General features: G+C 44.1%; 1 protein-coding gene across 1 annotated transcript in view; it reads right to left on the minus strand.

The window, feature by feature from the left end:
• Positions 1 to 9,323, minus strand: part of LOC118106630 (collagen alpha-1(I) chain) — a 688,934-nt gene that overhangs the window by 8,409 nt on the left and 671,202 nt on the right.

A 9,323-nucleotide genomic window follows, 5' to 3' on the forward strand; every position in this document is an offset into this window, starting at 1 on the left:
GGTGGCCGCATCAACGAGCAGTGTGGACATCCCCCAGCACGGCGGTGGATCCTGGACTGTCCAGGCCTGCAGGACGTCACCAAGATGGCCGACAGCGATCCCAGCGTCACCTGGTACCACGTGACTCTATCCGGCTCGGTAACACGTCCGTCTGTCTGCGTCTCATTGGCTGTTTTTGAAGATAGACGTCAGCCCCACAGTGTGTCGAGCTGAATTATTGAATGAATGTGCAGCTCTGAAGGAAGATTTGACTCATTGAAGAAAAGTATCATTATGTGATGATGAGAATGTGACGCCATTTCAAACAAATGGACATTTAAGCTGTAGACGCTAGCTGAGTCTGTCATCAACGTCTTCAGTGATGAATTTGGTCCGAGACAGACGTGATCACTATAAGAGGATTCCACTCAATTCATATATATATATTATACAGTATTTATATTATACAGTATTTATATTATACAGTATTTATGTACTGGTATCAGTGAATGTTGGGTTGGATGATTAGTTTCTCCACAGTGTTACAAGTATCCGTTCTGGAACATTGACCGCAGAAGAAAGGATCCAGTCTGAGGTTCTTCGCCATGTATGATACTTATTGTGGTTTATATTTCTGCACATCACCTACCTGAGAGAGGCAAGACCCCTTCACCAGGAGCATCAACGCTCTCCACAACCGAGAGACAACCACACTGACCTCACTGTGATGACGTCACCGAGCCACCGAGCAGCTGATCACTGATCTGTCCTTGCTCTCAGATCCTACATCGCTGCCTAAGAACCCAGCATCCTCCAGCGGTCAGAAGCCGGGTCTTCCTGTCAGACAGGGTGAGTCCACCGCTTCAACTGTCTGTAGGAAAACACTGTTCCGTCACGTGACTAACGCACGGTCACATGAACGCTACAGGACTCAGATGTGTGATTGTGAACGCATTTCGTGTACGACCATCACTGACCTGATGACTGTGACTAACTTAATATGTCAGATACAAAAGTAGAGACAGATGTTAGTGCAGATGTGAACTGGTCCACGTGTTAGATTTACTTCTCTAACTCCGCCTACGGCTTTATTATCAACAGGTTCTGTCGGATGTAAAGCTAACACACCACAAAGAGGGCGGGACAATTGCTTGTTGTCACTACACCTTGCTTTCTATTGGTGGAGACACTCACTCACTCACACACACCCTTCATTTCCCCAGAGAGGATAATGTCCTATACTGCAGCCAGACACGGGGGCGATCCACATTATGTGGCTTCACTTTTGACCAGCTGTCATGTTCAGGTTATTCATTCACACATTCTGGTGAACACAACATCTGTAAGACACCTGGAGGGAAAATGTGTAACAAACACCTACTTGGACTCAAAGATGAACTGATTAGATTCAGAGGTCAAGGTCAAAGGTCACAGTGACCTCTTGTGAATGGACTACTGTGCTACTACTACTTGCTGCTGTGGTGAACACTGGGATGAAGGTTATATTCTGCCCCTCAGGTATGGAGGTGCGTCTGCAGTGCCGAGGTCTGTTCCCGTCCCTGGACTCATTGTGGAAAATCTGGTGGACGGTCGACGGGAAGACGCTGGACGAACTGTCCGACCACCGCTTCTCTAATATCAACAGGTCGGAGGAAAATGTTTATTTATTTTATCTTCACATCGTCTGAAAATAAAGATATGCATTTTTATCGATACTTGAATCTAAAATGTAACTAAAGCTATAAGTATATGTGTGGCAATGTGGTGAGGGAGAGGTAACTACAGATACTCAAGTACTTAGTTACTTTACACCACAGCTTCAGGCAGACACACACACACACACACACACAGAATTATTTTCCAATAAATTCTGGAGATTTGACCTGGATTTACTCTGAGACCTGATCTCAAACACATTAGTTATACGTGTGTCTGTCTCTGTGTGTGTGCGTGTTCTGTGTGTGTGTGTGTCTCTGTGTGTGTGTCTGTCTCTGTGTGTGTGTGTGTCTCTGTGTGTGTGTCTGTCTCTGTGTGTGTGCGTGTCTCTGTGTGTGTGTCTGTCTCTGTGTGTGTGTGTGTCTCTGTGTGTGTGCGTGTCTCTCTGTGTGTGTGTCTGTCTCTGTGTGTGTGCGTCTCTGTGTGTGTGTCTGTCTCTGTGTGGTGCGTGTCTCTGTGTTGTGTCTCTCTTGTGGTGTTGTGTGTGTGTGTGTGTGTGTCTGTGTGTGTGTGCGTGTCTCTGTGTGTGTGTGTGTGTCTCTGTGTGTGTCTGTCTCTGTGTGTGTGTCTCTAGTCAGGTGAAGTACTACAAAGGGGACCGGACGGAGGAGAGCCTGCTGGTGATTCAGGACTTTGGCTCTGCCGACCTGAAGCGACAGTATAACTGCTCTGTGAGGAACTCCAGAGGCTTCGAGACTCGTAGCGCCAGCTGAAGGAGGACGGTGAGACAAACACATGCTTTCTACAGTGTTCCAACCTGATGTGGACCTTGTTGTTGAACGTCTGTTGTGTTGTGTCAGTGTCTTTGCCGCCCGTGGAGCTGGGTTGTGGTCTCGGCGTGACTCTGGTCCTCATGCTGCTCCTCTTTGTGGTCTATCACGTCTTCTGGCTGGAGCTGCTGCTCATCTACCGCCGTGGTTCGGCAGGCGACGCGACACAGGTGAGTTGACGTGTGACCAGCTGGTGGTCAGATACAGGACGCAGAACTATTGTAAATAAAGATGGACGACGGACGGCTCCCAAAGTGAAGACAAAGCATCACTATCGCCCCTGGTGTCTTGCTGCAGTATAGCCCATAAACCTCCATGTTAGCAGATGGGACATGGACCAAACAAAAAATCAGACAGTTTGTCAAAGATGTTTCTGTCGTTTCAGCTCGTTCTTTCTCTCTGATGTTTGTTCAAGTGTTTCTGATCAGTTTGGTTTGAATCAGTTATTTGATGATATAAGAACAGGCTGAGACGCCCTGATTGGTCGAGAGGGTGTGTATGTGTGTATGTGCTTTACATGATGATGACTCTTATGATTTGTTGATGTGATGAAGCTGCAGGTTGCCCAGCCTTCTTTGTTTAATGAAACAAGTCAAAGAAAGAAAAATGAACGTTCATAAAACTGTAGAGATGAACCAGAAATATCTGCAGCGTCACCTGCATTTAGACAATTAAAGCTTGTAACACACACACTCACACACACTCACACACACACACACACACACACACACACACACACACACACTCAACCTCACTCACACTCACACACACACTCACACCACACACACTCACACACACTCACACACGCAGTTTTATAGTCAAGCCTTTGACTCTGCACCAATCAACAGTAAAATTTATAGATTGGTTGTAAAGTTTTTACTGTTGAGTTTCATTTCTTTGGTCGAAGGTGAAAAGCAGCAGCAGCAGCAGCTCGTTCACTCGGCTGCTTCAGGGAAACTCACAGAGATTCAGCTGTTTCTTCATGTGGCAGATTAGCAAATGGATTATATGTTACACAAGTTGTTTTTTTTTGGTCGTTTTGTGCAGTTTCTTTAAAGTTCATTTTAAATTTATTTGCACAACAACACAAGTTACTATCAACATAATCATTTTCAATATGTAAAAATATTATTAGAAATATAATGTTACATCTATAGAAATCAACTTTTTGAAATGTAAGTTTACAGGACTATTAGGTAAGAACATGATATCAGGTGACACATCAGTGATGATGCATTCATGGAAAGTGCAACATTTGATTTGAATCATTTTTGACTCAACCCAGAGAAACAGAGTTTTATCTTGAGACTAATCGGTGACTTTACGTCAGAATGTTCACTTCCTGATAGAGATGTTAACAAAAATGTTCTTTCCCTCGTTAATGTCACGTTTCCTGTGTGTGTGTGTGTGTGTGTGTGCGCGTGTTTTCATGTAGATGATAAAGAATACGATGTGTACATCTCGTATGCGAGGAACAGTGAGACGAGCAGTTTGTTCTGTCGACACTTCGCACTGTTCTGAAACAGGCCTGGATACTCAGTTGTATATTTGACCGAGACAGTCTGCCGGGAGGAGTGAGTACACACATGTACACACAGGTCACAAGAGTATACACTAATACACACCAGAACTCAGGTTTGACAAGAAAAGACACACAGACAGAACACAGTCCATCCATCCATTCATCCATCCATCCACCCATCCCTCCATCCACCCATCCATTCATCCATTCATTCTTTCTTATTTATTCATCCATCCATTAACCTCGTGTCTCCTCGCAGCCATCACAGATGAGACTCTGAGTTTTGTGGCTCGTAGCCGGCGCGCCCTGGTGGTCCTAGCCCAGGTTACGCCACTCAGGGATCCCAGGCCCTGCTGGAGCTGAAGGCCGCATCGCCGGCATGGCTTGAGCGGAGACCTGAGGGTCATCCTGGTCCAGTTCAAACCGGTTCGGTGGCAGGCTGGGTCCGCGAGCTGAGACGAGCCCGGGTGGCTCTGGCCCTGGTCCATGGCAGGGAGACAAATCCAGCGAGCTGATCGCTCGCTTCTGGAAGAGGCTGAGGTGGAGCTTCCTGTGAGGAGGGTCAGCCCCAGGGCGGAGGAGGAGGGGAACAGCAAGGAGCTGATGAGGCTGCACAGTCAGAACAGCACAAACTCACAGACTGACCTCATCACTGACTCCAACAAAAACCAAAGAAAGTCTTCAACTGTGCAGTGTGACGGAGCTCAGCCTTTCAGTCACGTGTTCAAAACATGTCGGCACTCTCAGATAAACATGGAAAGAATATTATAATATTCATTTCTCTTAATCTGGTTCTGACTTCGTCCACTCAGTCCTCCGTCTTAAACACATCTGAATGATGAAACAGTGTCTGATTCAGAACTTGGGCCTGAGGGTGGCGCCAGAGGGAAGACCGAGGATTAAGATAGGATTTTAAAGTAGAGATTTGATAATGATCGAGTCCAGCAGCTGCTGAGTCGACACTGAGAATACAAACCAGGTGAGGGTGGAACGTAAACGACACAGAAACAAAGAGAACATTTAAAAAGTTACACAGTTACATTAGGTCTCATTTTTCTGCAAACACAGGTACGACTTCTTACTCATATCTTCTGATAAACTAATGCACTGCAACTTCAGAAGATTAATTATTTCAAGTAAAAGTTGCCTGATCGTTACTTTAAACGTTGTAATTACTCTGCACTTTCTGTGTTTTTCATTTTATTTTTGTATGACTTAAAGACAGTATTTTAACAGTAGATTGCTTCCTGAACTTTGTCAGTTTTTTTAATAAATGGTAATAAATCATATGTCGTCATAATTCATTTCATTGTTTTTCATTGTCTCATCTTCCATTTGAACAAACACTCACATGTAGTTCTCACACAATTATTCTTTTCTAGAAGCTTAACATGAAAACTAAAGTTATTTCATTTTTCAACTCATGGTTCACTTTTCTGTGTTTTTACCTCACATTCCACTGAACTAAGAAATTCAGAAGATCGATCTCGTAGTATGTTTTAGAACCTGTTCATGTTTTGAATCTAACTTTCATAGATTGAGATTTGACCAGTAGCCTCCTGGGAGGATGAGTTTATAGCCCGAGACACACGGAACCACATTTAGCATCCAAGCTAATGCATGTTAGCATTTCACGACCTGTTTGGCATTAAATGACAAATTGCTGCCCTCTTCAGGACAGTTTCATCCATTACAGAGACAGTTCCAGATGTTTCCTGATGTTTCATCAGGTGTGGGAGATAAAAGGTGACGAGTTTACCCAATCAACTCTCAGTCCTGGTTCCTTCAGTCTTTTCTGAACACAACAAGTAGAACATGAATGTATTTTAATGGAGTTTTTTCAGGTTTCTTGTAATGTATCAATAATTTTTTACCAATTTTAAGAAAATCACATTTTCACATACGAATATTTTCAAAATCTAAGAAGTTTTGTTTTTCAACATGGCTCTAATACTTCATCATAGTTTTGTGACACGTTTAGTTGTTGATTAACCAGATGAAACCAGATGAAACCAGATGAAACCAGAGCTTATTATGGAGGTTAGGTTCGTGACTTGGTTTTATAAATGTTAATCTTTCCTATGAGCTGCTTCCTGAAGCTGCCCAATGAAAAGTCGTCAGGATTCCTGTTGAATGTCTGAACCATGTTTCAGTTCATAAGGTGTTGAGATGTTTCAGTTTGGACCAAAGTGTAGAAACTGTCTTAACAGCAGAAGGTCACAGCGTCCAACCTGTTCTCCTCCATCAGACTCCTCAGACTCCATCCTGATGTCGATGCAGCGGAGTCGCCGCCTCCTGTTTGTCGTCAGCCCCATCTTTCTGACAGAGAAAAGCTTCAGCCTCCTAGATGTGGCTGGGCCTGTACCTCCAACATGGCCACCAGGCCTCCATCGCCGCCGCTGTTTTCTGCTCAGCCGACAGCCTAGGCGGAGGTGACCAGCTCCGACAGGCGGCGGTCAGCATCGGAAGTGGCGAGGAAGTCGATCCGCTGGCATTTCGATTCTGGCTGCGGCTGAGGCTGGCACTGCCCGTACGGCCGCCGCCATGGGCAGGAGGTTGATAGACAGCACTTGCCTCACTCGACCTAGCCGTGCTGGCGCCTGCAAAAGCCCAAAGGATACAGAATCAGAAAGACAGAACCAATCAGACTCGCAGAAGCAGATGGGCTTTAGCCAATCATAGCCGCAGAGATAGACAGCCCCTCCCAGTGGGAGTGAAGAGTTGGGGCCACTGCAGGGGGAGGGACCCTAGCACAGCAGGAAACCGCCAAGTGCGCTGGATTTGTTGACCAGGTGGATGACAGAGGGAGGAGCTTAAAGTGGAGAAGGCAACTGCAGCAGGTGACACATGACTGACGCCGTCCCACAAACAGACCCCACCCCAAATCCAGACTCCACCCATGAAACACACTTGACTTCAACCCTGCCCCCAAACCTGCCCAGGCTCATACCCGGCCCTGACTCCGCCCCCACACCTGTGAGGAGGCAGAAACACAACCAACAGCAGCAGATGATTGGTTCCTGAGTTCAGAGGAGAAATGACGTTAGCAGAGAAGAGGGGCTTGTGATGCAAGTCACATCAGAATTTTACTTTCGTACAAAATTGGTTCCTGAGGTTAACACTAAAGATAAAATCCTAAAACAGATACAGGAAACTGAAACCGAGCCCAGGACACAACTGGAAGTTAGGGCCTGTTCATGCTGCGGAGGAGGAGGAGCTTTACAAAGGCGTGTTGAATGGTGGCGTCCCCATCCCAGATGAGCTGCATGCACACGAGATGAATCCACTCAGTTCTACATGAAGAGAAACCAATCCTAAGACTGTTGCTGTGTCTCAATCCAGGTCGCACTCTCCGTCAAGCTGCGCCGACTAACTACGCCACAGCGACGCGACTGTCCCAATTCAGGCTCCTCAAATGTGTCCTTCCAGCTTCGTGCCAACGCAATCTGCACCAACAACAACTTGTTTCAACTGAAGAACATTCTCATCTGTAGATGTGTGTGTAAGCGACGCCAACGGGTCGGGTCAAGCTGCCGATTAACAAGAAGAAGAGGTGGTCTCGCTTTGGGTCCGGCCCCGCCGGAGGAGGTAGCCGCTGAATCGATCTGAACAAAGATCAAAGTCCACGCTTAATAAATGTAAAGATGTTTCTGTTGTTCAGCTCGCTCATCTCACTGAGGTTTGTTCAAGTGTTTCTCATCAGTTTGGTTTGAATCAGTTATTTGATATAAAAACAGGCTGAGACGTGATGATTGACAGATGACACTGACTCCTGATTGGTCGAGAGCGTGTGTACTGCACAAACTACCTGCCAATGAGGTCATCATCACAAGATTATTTTTATATTTTCTGAGAACAGACAACCTTTTAATTTCAGATCAGTTCAGTGTTATATAATCTGTTTCCTGAGTTACAATCTGAGTTCCTCACGTTGATTCATCTGTTTCAAACACATGAAAAACAATCAGTGACCAGAGCTGCGACAATTATTAATAATGAATTCATCGATCAACAACTTGACAAATGAATGCAACTCTGTTTGGTGACGAACAAAAACCTGATGAATGATTGGTTCGCTCTTCATTCTCTATTTTTGAATAAATTGACTTTATTGGAAAATATCAAACCGTGTCTGTCCTGATGAATTATTTTACTTTATAAATTAAAATTTGTATCCATAAAGAAAAGAGTCAGACGAATTGACTGAAAGACTGAATCAGCAGATGTCGCTGTTTGACCACCAACCTGTTTAATATAATATTTATATATATATATATAGAGATATATATAAAAGACACTTAATTCCTCTTGTAATAATCAGTTATTTGTTTTAAAGACAGAAACTGCAGTTTCAAATGATAGAATTTTGTTTTTATGTTTTTTTATTTACTTTATTTAAAAAGCTATGTTTTTAAAGAGAAGCTGAGAAAAAAATCACCATAGCGATAAATATAAACTATAATTACTCAAAGTTCAGCTGAGAGCAGATTTCATGTGTGTGTGTGTGTGTGTGTGTGTGTGTGTGTGTGTGTGTGTGTGTGTGTGTGTCATTTTCCTGGGTATCACTGCAGATTGAGATTTTTCTAATAAAGGCTAGTTGTTGCATGTGGATCAAACATAATTACATTGACACGTATTTTCACAGTGTGTCACCTCAGGTCTGATTGACGTCAGCTGTACAGAGGATGAGTGACAGCGGTTGATGATATGTTGTTGTGGAACACCGCTGCCACGTGACCTTTACTCTCCTCTCATCTGTCTCTGCCTGACTTTCTTCACCGTGTCTGGACTAATAAAGAACAACCGCCTTTAGAAACACACGGATCAGCGCTTATTAATGGAGCTGCAGCTGAGCTCATCCTTCTTCAGCCCCACGCTGCAGAAACACATCGATTCAACGTGTGGAGGGAGATTTATCTGTCCATATATCATATATCTATATGAGCAAAGGCGAGAAGTTCACCCTCCTCATAGACTGTATATAAAGAGAGAGAGAGAGAGAGGAAATAAAAACACACTATCTTGTGTTTTTAAAAATCATATTTTAATGACTCATATATCAGCAGAACAATAAAACAAATGACATCAAACTTGTGCTGAATAAATTGATGTTCATACAAACATAAAGCTGACTACATCTTAATACAGTAGAATTCTTGTATGTTTAAAAGAAAAGCAGCCTAATGCGCTCTATCAAAAACACAGTTACTCCTGTGGCTGTTCTGCTGTAAACAAGTTCACATCAAAATATGACAGACAATAAAATAACAAAGCTTCTGGTCCAGAATGATCAGAGTCAGAGAATCTGAACATAACGTGGTAAGAAGGTGAACACT

This window comes from Hippoglossus stenolepis, chromosome 4 (genome assembly GCF_022539355.2).
Source record: "Hippoglossus stenolepis isolate QCI-W04-F060 chromosome 4, HSTE1.2, whole genome shotgun sequence".
Taxonomy (NCBI): Eukaryota; Metazoa; Chordata; class Actinopteri; order Pleuronectiformes; family Pleuronectidae; genus Hippoglossus; species Hippoglossus stenolepis.